Genomic DNA, 14,310 nt, shown 5'->3' on the forward strand with positions numbered 1-14,310 from the left:
GACCTCACAAAAAATGTCTCATCATTGTCAGCTAAAAGCTTCTCAACATCATCGGCAATCACAGTCTAAGGTGTTAAAGAAGAAGTTTTGCCTTTCCACATTTTTCACAAGGTTAATGACAGAGGTGGCATCTAGTTCAATTTTAAGACATCTAATCCTAGCCTTCAATACAAGTTCTAAACCATTTATAAGAGCCCATAACTCTGCTCCAGCTGGTAGTTCTAGGGACATGTCTAGTAGATCCTACCACCCAAACACCTTTGTGGTTTATTATCATCGTCACTGCTCCTGCTCACCTTGGGTTTCATACCCTTCCGTATTAAGCTTATACCTCCTATTTAAGGGAAGCAACATGAACATTTCTCGTCTATCTTGTAAGTGCATAACATTCAAAGGCATGTTGCAAATCTCTGTTTAGCACTTTTTTTTTATTGAATTTTCTTTTAAACATCATTGAGTAGTATATTGTTAGAGATTACCACAGCTTTGATATCACTTGGTATACTAACAAATCTTGAATCGTACTTTACCATAATATAAAATTACTCTTTCCATCAAATAATGAAATCTCAAACTTAGGCATAGGCATATTAGACATATCTTCTTCAGACATCTTGAAATACTTACTTCACGATCTCTTGGGCCTACCTTTCCTCTTCTCGAACCTCAATCCAATACCATTTGTTAAGGATCACCATAGTTCTAAAACTACTTATTGGGCAAAAAGCCCCAATCTAATTCACGTCAATAGAAGCATAATCAAATAATCAATCAAACATACAAGAGATAATAATTTAACATGGTTTGGTCCAACTAACCTACGTTCACGGATGAGAAAAAAGATCCATTAGTTGTAGAGAATTACAAATATACAAATCAAAATATATCAACCACTCAACAATCAATACCCATAGACCCTCTCAATCTCTTCTAGTCCTATGAAGTATTCTCAACCCAAACAAACACATCCCATGTACACCATTTCAACAAACATATACTCACATGTACCCATTCATCATTACACTTATATAGATCCTCTCAGTCTTCTCTAGTCTACTTCTATACACTATACAAATATACACACCCATAAGACGTAAATCTTCAGTAGTTTTATGAGGTGTCTATCCCATAAAATCCTACAATTCTTTTATATATTTTTCTCAAACCTAACCCTATAGAGACTTCATCTATTTATAACAATACAAAAAATGCCTATTAAAAATTCTTTTCCTCTTAGAATTTTTCTTTTGCAAGTCAAACTTGCCTATTAAGAATCCATTTTCTTTTAAAATTCTTCTTCTGCAAGTCTTCTTATCCATTAAACAATATCTGACCAATCCCAAATAAATCTGTTATAGGATTTGAGTCATTATTCTTAACAATCTCTACCTTGACTTTCATGCTAGACATGCTTGGCTTTACCTGCAATAAAAGTCTCGCAATAATCTTCTCTTGTGTGTCTTCACGCTTCACATAAACCGATCTTTAATTCTCAAAACTTGAACTCAAATTCTTCTCTTGAATCGAGCTCCTCTGGACTTACCTTTTCTCATGTCTTGAACTATGCCTGATATCATTTGTTGTACTAATAGATCTTGAATCGTACTTTGTCATAACATAAAATTACTATTTTTATCAAATAATGAAATCTCAAACTTAGGCATAGGCATACTAGACATACCTTCTTCAAATGTCTTGAAATACTTATTTCACGATTTCTTGGGCCTGCCTCTCCTCTTCTCAAACCTTAAACCTCAAACCTTGCTTTGATACCACTTGTTAGGGATCACCATAACTTTGATACCACTTGTTGGGTAAAAAGCCTTAATCTAATTCACGTCTGTCATAACATCTAGATCCGGGGATCTATTGCTAGACATTGACTTTAGGGAGTCGCCACCAATCTTTTTTATCTAGGTGCGATTGGCCACCTAAGGAATCTGTCCTTTCAGGGAACACCTAAGCTTAAGGGTCCCTAAAAGAATAGGTTCAGGTCTACAAACCAGAACAGGGTTCGGGAGTTCGGTTACGTGTGAGGAAGGTTATAGCACCCTCACAACGCCCATCAAAAGATGGTACCAGCTTTAATTTGTGTTATCCAAAAGCCTTAAAATTTTACCAAGTAATTAATTATTGGAAATTTTTCTCAATTAACTCTAATACTTTTAGCAAAAAATTGAGAAAATTCTCTCACCTCAGGAGTGTACAAGAAAAACTACTGTTTCACTTGCAGAGGCTCCGTCGTCAGATTATTTAAAGAAAAAAAAAATCAAAATTAAGATAGAAATGAAGGAAAAAATGATTTTTTTTGTAGGAAAAATTGATACTTTCAACTTTTCCCCAAAAATATTTTTTGGAAATTTCGATTTTCAAGGAAAATTGATACTTTCAACTTTTCCTCAAAAACCCTTTTTTTGAAAATTTATTTCTAAGTAAAATTGATACTTTCAACTTTTCCCCAAAAATATTTTTTTTGAAATTTTGATTTTCAAGTAAAATTGATACTTTTAACTTTTCCTCAAAAACCCTTTTTTTGAAAATTTATTTCTAAGGAAAATTGATACTTTCAACTTTTCCCCAAAAATATTTTTTTGAAAATTTATTTCTAAGGAAAATTGATACTTTCAACTTTTCCTCAAAAACCCTTTTTTTTTGAAAATTTATTTTTAAGAAAAATTGATACTTTCAACTTTTCCCAAAAATATTTTTCTGAATTTATTTTAAGAAGACAAAAAAATAAAAAAAATAAAAAAATAAGAATAAAAATAAAAATAAAGATAAAGATAAAAATGGAATAAAATAAAAAAAGTACTAAATAATTCTAGATATAGTCAATAGATAATAATAATAATAAATAAATAAAAATACCAAGACCCCTTCAAGAGCTTCTTTTCCTGAAACAGAGTCTGGCGGATCATCAACACAACCATGGGCCCACAGTGGCTCAATAAAAATTTCCCGGGAGGAATGTCTGGTTCCTCAAAACTGATACTTGCAAGATAATCAAAAAGCTTATCTCTATCCACTCTGCACAGAAAGGGAGAGCGATAAAGCTTTATGCATCCTTCCAGAGTTAGGAGCCATTCCAAAATTAGACCATGCCGACTTAAAGTGGTGGGCAACAAACAGCCAGATGCTAGATCTTCTTTCTTTACCACCACAATGGGATAAGGTTCGCTTTTGAGAAAAGTGATCAGGTCTCAAGGTCCAAAGGGCAAATGCCGGATTCTGGGGTGAAGATTACATTGGCAGTACAGAGAGAAGAAATTTTGGCCTTGATCTCTGTAGCAATATCCCGCAAAAGGGACAGAACTCCTGTACAAGATTGGCAGCCCATCTTTGATAACACTTGCAAAGCCATAAAGGAGTAGTAGGGCAAACCTGCATAGAAACAGCACAACTTGCTAACTCACGTTTCTGCCTAAATCCACCATCGCTCTCTAAACCCATGTAAAAGTCAAATTCGAAGGAATCAAAAGGAACCAGTGCTGAACAATAGCTATATTCCTCTTCTGCCTGCCTCGTATATTTGGTTTGGGTTGGATCAGTTAGAAGTTTAGGAGGGAATTCCATTATCTGTAATTGATAATTTGTTGCACTCTTCGGTCTAGATGCATTGATGAAGGAACGGATGTCATCAACTGTATGGTGGAAATTGCAGTGGGCTATCATGCGAGTGCCATCAGCCAACATAAGCTGAATTGAGGTTGATGGTAAAGTTTCATCTACAACCAATCCAGGAGAAGGGTTAGGACCAGTGTTGAGAGGAGTGGAACTGATAGTTGGTTCAGGAGCTGCCGAACTACTGCTGCTACCAAGAGTTCTTCCTACACCCTGAAATGCTGCCTGTCGCTTCTTCTCTGGTTCAGGGCATTTCTCGTCCCTCTTTATTAGATTGACATGAACAGCAGGCCTTCTATCAGCAGGTTCAAGCTCTTTAGGACACTCAGACTTTTTATGCTCGCTAAGAAAGGTGCATTTTCAGGGTCATCCAACCTCCTCAGAGGGCCATCATTTACAGTGAAACCATTGGTCCAGAAAATTATGTTGTGAATAACAGCCTCAGGCTGTTGGGGTGCAGAAGGTACAGTTTCCCCTGAGAGTAATCTATCGGTTCTAGTAAAACTTGTTGAACTTGATGATGAATGAAGACGTTCGAGAGGCCCTTCTACAGCTTCTAGTTGCCTAGCTTGATTGAAAATCTCATCTACATCATTATTCTTTACAGGATCTTGAACAAGCATGCCATTTTTCTCGCCGCCGATGTAATATTCCTGGGGGCTATCGGAATCCCTATCGAAATCGAGTCCAGACCGCCTGTTCAGATCCGAGAACGTGCTTATGCCGCCGGTGCGGCTGCTTGACGGTTTTGCAGGTTTCTTGTCACGTGAGGTCGTGGGTTTTGTTTGATTCTATTTTTTATGTTTTTTCCTATGGTTCTCCCTAATCTCTGTACTCTTATTGCTTCTCCCTCACCTATTCGATTCTCCTTCTCTATTTTTTCTTTCCACCAGTATTTTTTTTCCTTCTATTTTTTGTGTTGCGTAACTGATACGGCCTTGGCCTGCTGAGAGCTGTGGGCGTCGCGCCGTTGCTGAGTGCTAGCTATTGACTGCTTGGGTTTTATTATCGAATCTGGAATTGTGGTTCGGTGAAAAGTAGTTTTGGATACTGCTGGAAATGGTTATGAATGGAGATAGTGGCTCTGGCAGCAATGGTGGGAGTTTGGCTTGAGTAGAAATGCTGGTGTAATATGAGGTATGGTTTTCAATTTAGCAATGGCATCCCACGGGACTAAGGCTAGTGATGGCAATGATGGAGAAGGGTGACGTTGGGTTCAGTTGCTGCTAGAGTCCAAGGGAATAGATGAATATCAGAGTCTTTTTATGACTCTTTCCTTTTTTTTTGTTCTCTCATTTCCTTCTCCTATTCGGATTCCTCTCTCTCTCCTAATCAAATTCTTCTTCTATCTTTTCTCTTTTTTTTTTCTTCCCGTCTCCTATTCGGATTCTTCTTCTCTCCTATTCCCCTTTCTCCTTCATCTTTTTTCCGTTTTATAAAACCATGCTGTTTTTTTTTTATAGAATTTTAGTTCTATTCCACTTAGTCCTCCAATGCTAAAGATTAGCCACCAATCATGCTTTCTGATCATCATCCAACTTAATCTCAATCTTTCTTTTTTGTTTCTTAAAACAATAATCAGATAATAAAAAAAATGATAAATATGAAATAAAAAATCTAAAATAAAAATGAATAAAAATCCCTGCAACTGAGCTTGGATTAGTCTCAATTGACAAAGAATCCCGGACAAAATGGGGTGTCTACAGCTGCCCCTCTTTGCACATTTTTTGTGAAACAGAAATTGTGCAAAGACGTAGACACCCATTCAAGACTCAACTAAATTTTTTTTTTGCCCCTTTTTTTTTCTTTTTCTTTTTTTCTTTAATAAAAAATAATCTTGATCAAAGCTCCTCTAAACAGAAGTTCAATGATTTTGAAAAACATAAACAAAGCTCCTCTAAATATAGGCAACTTTTTTTGTTATTTTTTTTTATTATTATTTTTATTTTTTTTATATATATATTTTTAAATTTGATCAAAGTTCCTCTAAGCAGAGGCTCAATGACTTTGAGAAACATAAACAAAGCTCCTCTAAATAGAGGCAACTTTTTTGTTTTTTTATTTTTTGTTTATTTTTTTGTTTTTTTGTTTTTTTATTTTTTTTTCAAAGCTCCTTTAAACAGAGGCTCAACGACTTTGGAAAGTAAATTGCTCCTCTAAACAGAGGCACCACGACTTTGAGAAAGTAAATTGCTCCTCTAAACAGAGGCACCATGACTTTTAGAAAGTAAATTGCTCCTCTAAACAGAAGCACCACGACTTTGAAAAAATAAATTGCTCCTCTAAACAGAGGCACCACGACTTTTGAAAAGTAAATTGCTCCTCTAAACAGAGGCAACGAACTTGGAAAGTAAATTGCTCCTCTAAACAGAGGTAACAAACTTGGAAAGTAAATTGCTCCTCTAAACAGAGGCAACGAACTTGGAAAAGTAAATACTCCTAGACAATCATGTCCGAAGGAGTTGAAAGTTGTGTTTGAAGGAATTTCAGGAGATCATGCCCAAAGGTCTTATAAATCAACCCTGATACCGAAAGATATCCTATTTCAAGGATTAAGAACTTACCTGACAAGTTTCTTCTCCATCTTGCAAAATATCTTCATATTTATCTTCTCCATATGGGATGTTGGAACACCCCTGCTTGTTGAATTTATACACTATACTTTTCTGAAAGTAGTGTATGCTATGCAATGTGCATGATTTTCAATGCATGCTATGCAAATGTTGGCCAATTAATTCCTGTTCAATGTATGGTACTCAAGTTTCTCAAGCTCTTTTTTTCTTTCTTGGGTGTCAAGCCCTTTGATTCCTCAAGGATCCAATTGCACTGCTCTTCTAAGATTGAACCAGTGTAGCTCTCAATTGTCCTTTCCACTCACATTATTTCCTTGTTTAGTTTCTCAATACTTTGGAATAAGCTTCATCAATCGATCATCCCTTGACCATCATTCAATGAATTTCTCAGCACTAGCAAATTTCAAAACAAGTTTCATCCATCATCACTGGGTCATTACTCATAGATGTCCCAGCATTAACCATTCCAAAACAGACTTTGTCTACTGATTGTCTTCATCATTCAATCATAACTTGCAAGTCATATCGATCAATTCATCACTTTTCAAGATTTGCCCCATTATATCATATACCTTTTCAAATCATCTCTTTTAGGTTTCTACCATTTCTTCATCATCTTAGATTTCTTTTCAAATGAATGTAAGATTCTTTTAAGCACATATTCATTCATTCATTCATTATCATTTCAAATTTTGACAAATACAATGCAATCAAGCATTTTCTCAATTCATTCTAAGGGTGTAACAATAAGAGGACAGAAAGTGAACTATGGTAAAGATAATCAATGGAGATCTATTTTGGTAGAAAATAAATGGGAAAAGAAATAAATTGGATGTCATTGAGGTGAATGGTATGTCCAAATGATGAATATTCAGACAATTCTCAACATTAATCTAGGATTCTTTTTCAAAAACTCATTCCATTTACTGTTGAAGTCATCTTGAGCTTGGCGAACTCTGCTCCAGTCTTTGAGGGATCTTCAGATGTCTTTGATCTTCCATTCATGTGAGCCATTTGACCTGGATCTTTTTTTTTTGGTACCAAAATCACCCTTTCAGGTTTTCAATTTGAATCTCTTTTTTTATTTTTTTATTTTTTCTTCTTTCTTTCTTTTTTTTTTCTCTTTTTTTTTCATCATCTTCTTTTTTCCTCATTCTTCACCTATTATTGACATCCTTCATACATCAAACTTTTAGAGTAATGTAGCATGATTCCATTGTTTCATCATGAGCATGCTTTCGCTCAACATATGATCATTCAAGTTGAGTATTCACACTTGATCCAAATGGGCTTTTCAAGGTTGTAATGTAGGCTAAGGTGAAGGGTCATAAAAAAATAGATATAATAGGCTCAAAACATGTATTGAAAAGGTTCAAGACCGAAGGATCATTTGATACAGCTTGGCATTTTGCCCCCACATCATTTCACTACTTTTTTCTTTCTTCACACAAAGAATTCTCATTACTTTGCCCCAAGTCATGTGTGGCATTTTTTTTTATTTTTTTTTTCTTAAGACCTTTTGTGAAAATTTTTTTTTTCAAAAATTACCCCCCAGTGTAGAGGGTGATCCTTGGTTAGGGTTCTTCAGAAAAAAAATCATAACAGGCTCAAAGGGATAGCAATAAATGGTTTTTTGAATGGTAAAAGAAAGATAGCCATTTTTTATCTCAATTGTGAATACCTTTCTTGAACATCATCTATTAAACAAAGCTCATGAATATGTATAAAAGATTGCACACCTTCAAGACATATCTATTTCACCTTCAGTAACAGCTTACTTTTTGCTCAAATCATCTCCTCACATTGACGTGGATGAGTTCTCAAAATTAAATCTCAGAATTATTGTTACCATTGTCTAAATATTCATCATCTGAAATTTGAAAATGGGAATGTAAAGTCATGAAAGGTAACAGGGCATTGAATAATGGTCGAGTGAAAGAGAAAATGTAATGAAATGCATTGACTTGCCTTTATTAAAATGATAACAAGTGAAGTCATATTGCAAAAAAAATCTAACATTGTTTGAAAAGAAATCCCAAAATGATAGAAAAAACCTTCAACCAGCCTTATCTCCATTGACATCTTGCCCATCAATTCATTCTGAATCTCCGGATCCTTTCTGTTCTTGACTTTCGCTCAGTACACTAACATTAGGTGCTGTTGCTTTTCCTTAATCAAAACTTACCATTCCATCATTGATCAACCGTTGCACCTTATACTTTAAAGCAGTGCAATTTTCAGTAGAATGGCCAGTAATTCCATAATGGTAGTCACAACGGGTTGTAGGATCATACCACTTTGGATAAGATGGTTTAAGTGGTTCCACATGCTAGGGGCAATCAAGTGGCTATTATAGAGTTCTCGATATAACTCTATATAAGTCATAGGGATTGGATCAAATACAGGTTTTTCTCGAGTAGTCCGTTGTTCTCGTGAGCCACTTGTTGGGTTAGTAGAACGAATTTGGGTTCTTACAGGAGCTTGAATGTTAATGCGGTAAGTGGATGAATAAGATGGTTGTGGGGCTAGCTGGTATAGGTAGGATGAGGCATTATTCACAGCAGGATAGTATGAAGAGTAACCTTGGGATGGATAGGGTTGATAACCCCTGAATTGTTGTCTATCAAAGCTCACAGCTTGAGTTTCAGCTTCTTTCTTTTCTGATGCCTTCTTGGTTTCTCCTCCTTTCAACTTACCATTTTTTATGGCACTTTCAATAATTTCTCCGGAGATTACCATGTCAGCGAAATTTTTTGTTGCATTTCCTATCATCTTTTCATAATAGGGAGGCTTCAAAGTACTGACAAATAACACTGTAGTTTTTTTCTCAGTCAAAGGAGGTTGTACTTGAGAAACAATATCCCTCCACCTCCGGGCATACTCTTTAAAAGACTCATTTGACTTTTTCTCTAGATTTTGTAAAGATAAACGATCAGGAGCCAAATCGATAATGTGTCGATATTGGCTGATGAAGTCATGAGCCATATCGCTCCAGGAGCGAATATGGGTTCTATCCAACTGAACATACCACCTGGCAGCAGAACCAGTAAGACTATCCTGGAAGACATGCATCAAGAGTTTTTCATCATGTGAATGAGCTGCCATCTTCCTGCAATACATGGTGATGTGGGTTTTAGGGCACTTTGTACCGTCATATTTTTCAAATTTCAGTACTTCGAATTTATAGGGGATAACCACATCAGGAACTAGGCAGAGCCCAGTAGCATCAACTGACCCATAAAAGTTAAATCCTTCTACAGCCCGTAGCCTCTGCTCTAGCATGCTAATCTTGGAACTTTCTTCAGCCTCTACTCTCATCTTTTCCTTTTCCTTCTCTTTTAAATCATCTAGATCAGGAATTGGTTCTACTATTTTTTCAGTGAATACAGGATTTATATAGCTATTATACTGCCCTAGGTTGAAAGCTAATGGCATTCCAGGATAGGCAAAATGTTGTGGCGGGACCTCTTGGGCAGACTGGGCTTGAGGTGGGCTAAAACCTGGAAGGTACAAAGGGTCAGCCACTTCTTGCTGGCTTGTACTTCCTTCAACTCCTTTTCTTTTATTCATATTATTGAGGGCCTCCAGAATCTTGCTTAGTTCACTTTCAATCTTCTCCTAAGCTTTTTCTAGCTTTTCAAATCTATGAGAACTTTCTTCCTCCATTTGTCTTGCTCTGGACCTTGTGTTGTATGGATGAGCAGGGTTTTCGCTAGATGGAGCTATCTTCAGACCTTGAGTACCATACTTATGATTAGAAATGTTATGCTGTGCCTTATGTATGATGCTTTGATACACAAATGAAATGTACATTTTTTGAATGAAATCTAGTATGAAATGAATGCAAATGATTGTGTTGAAACATGATCATGAAAAGAATACAGATGCATACAATCAGACAAACAACATAGTTAGTTCCGTGGATGAAACGTAAGTGATGTTGATGCATAATGTCACATATGATAAATATAATACACAAAGTTAAACAATCAAAATGATTAGACAAACACTCTTTTTGTGTCTTAATTTCAAGGTATATCTATCATTGGGTAAAAAGAGCTCTATCCTAGGTGTAGGCACTCTTAAAGTTCACTACATGCGGTTTTAAGGTCAGAGTCTAAAGGTCCTCAAATTGCTCCTTACATCCCTGTCCATTACAGACTAGTAAGGCACCCTAATCCTCACCCATTACAGGCTACAAGCGGAAAAGGTTCAATTTGAGTGGGAGTATTTCGCTAGCCACTGCGGAGGCATTAGACCTCACGAAAGCAATAGGTACTTTACTCCCTCCTAGAGGGACGGAGCTCGGGTGTAGAGCTCATGTTATGCACATGCATATGAATGACATAATTAACAAGGTAACTAAAACATGAATGAATAATAACACATATATACAAAAAGGTTCAATTTTATTTGGCTTTTGGATAACATAAATTATTTGCTGGCCTGACTCTCAAGGTCCCCAGTGGAGTCACCAAGCTGTCATAACGTCTAGATCTGGGGATCTATCGCTAGACATTGACTTTAGGGAGTCGCCACCAATCTTTTTTATCTAGGTGCGATTGGCCACCTAAGGAATCTGTCCTTTCAGGGAACACCTAAGCTTAAGGGTCCCTAAAAGAATAGGTTCAGGTCTACAAACCAGAACAGGGTTCGGGAGTTCGGTTACGTGTGAGGAAGGTTATAGCACCCTCACAACGCCCATCAAAAGATGGTACCAGCTTTAATTTGTGTTATCCAAAAGCCTTAAAATTTTACCAAGTAATTAATTATTGGAAATTTTTCTCAATTGACTCTAATACTTTTAGCAAAAAATTGAGAAAATTCTCTCACCTTAGGAGTGTACAAGAAAAATTACTGTTTCACTTGCAGAGGCTCCGTCATCGGATTATTTAAAGAAAAAAACAAAATCAAAATTAAGATAGAAAGGAAGGAAAGAATGATTTTTTTTTGTAGGAAAAATTGATACTTTCAACTTTTCCCCAAAAATATTTTTTGGAAATTTCGATTTTCAAGGAAAATTGATACTTTCAACTTTTCCTCAAAAACCCTTTTTTTGAAAATTTATTTCTAAGGAAAATTGATACTTTCAACTTTTCCCCAAAAATATTTTTTTTGAAATTTTGATTTCAAGGAAAATTGATACTTTCAACTTTTCCTCAAAAACCCTTTTTTTGAAAATTTATTTCTAAGAAAAATTGATACTTTCAACTTTTCCCCAAAAATATTTTTTTGAAAATTTATTTCTAAGGAAAATTGATACTTTCAACCTTTCCTCAAAAACCCTTTTTTTTAAAAATTTATTTTAAAGGAAAATTGATACTTTCAACTTTTCCCAAAAATATTTTTCTGAATTTATTTTAAGAAGACAAAAAAATAAAAAAAATAAAAAAATAAAAAATAAGAATAAAAATAAAAATAAAGATAAAGATAAAAATGGAATAAAATAAAAAAAGTACTAAATAATTCTAGATATAGTCAATAGATAATAATAATAATAATAATAATAATAATAATAATAATAATAATAAATAAATAAATAAATAAATATACCAAGACCCTTTCAAGAGCTTCCTTTCCTGAAACAGAGTCTGACGGATCATCAACACAACCATAGGCCCACAGTGGCTCAATAGAAATTTCCCAGGAGGAATGTCTGGTTCCTCAAAACTGATACTTGCAAGATAATCAAAAAGCTTATCTCTATCCACTCTGCACAGAAAGGGAGAGCGATAAAGCTTTATGCATCCAGTTAGGAGCCATTCCAAGATTAGACCATGCCGACTTAAAGTGGTGGGCAACAAACAGCCAGATGCTAGATCTTCTTTCTTTACCACCACAATGGGATAAGGTTCGCTTTTGAGAAAAGTGATCAGGTCTCAAGGTCCAAAGGGCAAATGCCGGATTCTGGGGTGAAAATTACATTGGCAGTACAGAGAGAAGAAATTCTGGCCGTGATCTCTGTAGCAATATCCTGCAAAAGGGACAGAACTCCTGTACAAGATTGGCAGCCCATCTTTGACAACACTTGCAAAGCCATAAAGGAGTAGTAGGGCAAACCTGCATAGAAACAGCACAACTTGCTAACTCACGTTTCTGCCTAAATCCACCATTGCTCTCTAAACCCTTGTAAAAGTCAAATTCGGAGGAATCAAAAGGAACCAGTGCTGAACAATAGCTATATTCCTCTTCTGCCTACCTCGTATATTTGGTTTGGGTTGGATCAGTTAGAAGTTTAGGAGGGAATTCCATTATCTGCAATTGATAATTTGTTGCACTCCTCGGTCTAGATGCATTGATGAAGGAACGGATGTCATCAACTGTATGGTGGAAATTACAGTGGGCTATCATGCGAGTGCCATCAGCCAACATAAGCTGAATTGAGGTTGATGGTAAAGTTTCATCTACAACCAATCCAGGAGAAAGGTTAGGACCAGTGTTGAGAGGAGTGGAACTGATAGTTGGTTCAGGAGCTGCCGAACTACTGCTGCTACCAAGAGTTTTTCCTACACCCTGAAATGCTGCCTGTCGCTTCTTCTCTGGTTCAGGGCATTTCTCGTCCCTCTTTATTAGATTGACATAAACAGCAGGCCTTCTATCAGCAGGTTCAAGCTCTTTAGGACACTCAGACTTTTTATGCTCGCTAAGAAAGGTGCATTTTCAGGGTCATCCAACCTCCTCAGAGGGCCATCATTTACAGTGAAACCATTGGTCCAGAAAATTATGTTGTGAATAACAGCCTCAGGCTGCTGGGGTGCAGAAGGTACAGTTTCCCCTGAGAGTAATCTACCGGTTCCAGTAAAACTTGTTGAACTTGATGATGAATGAAGACGTTCGAGAGGCCCTTCTACAGCTTCTAGTTGCCTAGCTTGATTGAAAATCTCATCTACATCATTATTCTTTACAGGATCTTGAACAAGCATGCCACTTTTCTTGTCGCCGGTGTAATACTCCTAGGGGCTATCGGAATCGCTGTCGAAATCGAGTCCAGACTGCTTGTTCAGATCCGAGAGCGTGCTTATGTCGCCGGTGCGGCTGCTTGACGGCTTCGCAGGTTTCTTGTCACGTGAGGTCGTGGGTTTTGTCTGATTCTGTTTTCTATGTTTTTTCCTATGATTCTCCCTAATCTCTGTACTCTTATTGCTTCTCCTTCACCTATTCGATTCTCCTTCTCTATTTTTTTTTCCACCAGTATTCTTTTTCCTTCTGTTTTTTGTGTTGTGCAACTGATACGGCTTTGGCCTGCTGAGAGCTGTGGGCATCGTGCCGTTGCTGAGTGCTAGCTATTGACTGCTTGGGTTCTATTGCCGAATCTGGAATTGTGGTTCGGTGAAAAGTAGTTTTGGATACTGCTGGAAATGGTTATGAATGGAGATAGTGGCTCTGGCAGCAATGGTGGGAGTTTGGCTTGAGTAGAAATGGTGGTGTAATATGAGGTCTGGTTTTCAATTTAGCAATGGCATCCCACGGGACTAAGGCTAGTGATGGCAATGATGGAGAAGGGTGACGTTGGGTTCAGTTGCTGCTAGAGTCCAAGGGAATAGATGAATATCAGAGTCTTTTTATGACTCTTTCCTTTTTTTTTGTTCTCTCATTTCCTTCTCCTATTCGGATTCCTCTCCCTCTCCTAATCAAATTCTTCTTCTATCTTTTCTCCCTTTTTTTTCTTCCCGTCTCCTATTCGGATTCTTCTTCTCTCCTATTCCCCTTTCTCCTTCATCTTTTTTCCGTTTTATAAAACCATGCTGTTTTTTTTTTATAGAATTTTAGTTCTATTCCACTTAGTCCTCCAATGCCAAAGATTAGCCACCAATCATGATTTCTGATCATCATCCAACTTAATCTCAATCTTTCCTTTTTTTTTTTAAACAATAATCAGATAATAAAAAAAATGATAAATATGAAATAAAAAATCTAAAATAAAAATGAATAAAAATCCCTGCAACTGAGCTTGGATTAGTCTCAATTGACAAAGAATCCCGGACAAAATGGGGTGTCTACAACGTCAATGGAAGCATAATCAAATAATCAATCAAACACACAAGAAACAACAATTTAATGTGGTTTAGTCCAATCTACCTATGTAAACGGATGAGAAAAAAAATCCACTAGTTGT

The 14,310-nt window shown here is 36.4% G+C and overlaps 2 pseudogenes; both read right to left on the reverse strand.

Moving 5' to 3' along the window:
- Window positions 1-279: 279 nt before the first annotated feature.
- Window positions 280-12,307, reverse strand: LOC149518729 (uncharacterized; annotated as a pseudogene).
- LOC111308109 (plant UBX domain-containing protein 4 pseudogene) lies at window positions 11,959-13,456 on the reverse strand (annotated as a pseudogene).
- Window positions 13,457-14,310: the final 854 nt, after the last annotated feature.

Source organism: Durio zibethinus, chromosome 5, assembly GCF_047325235.1.
Source record: "Durio zibethinus cultivar Kanyao isolate XHJ-2024 chromosome 5, ASM4732523v1, whole genome shotgun sequence".
Taxonomy (NCBI): Eukaryota; Viridiplantae; Streptophyta; class Magnoliopsida; order Malvales; family Malvaceae; genus Durio; species Durio zibethinus.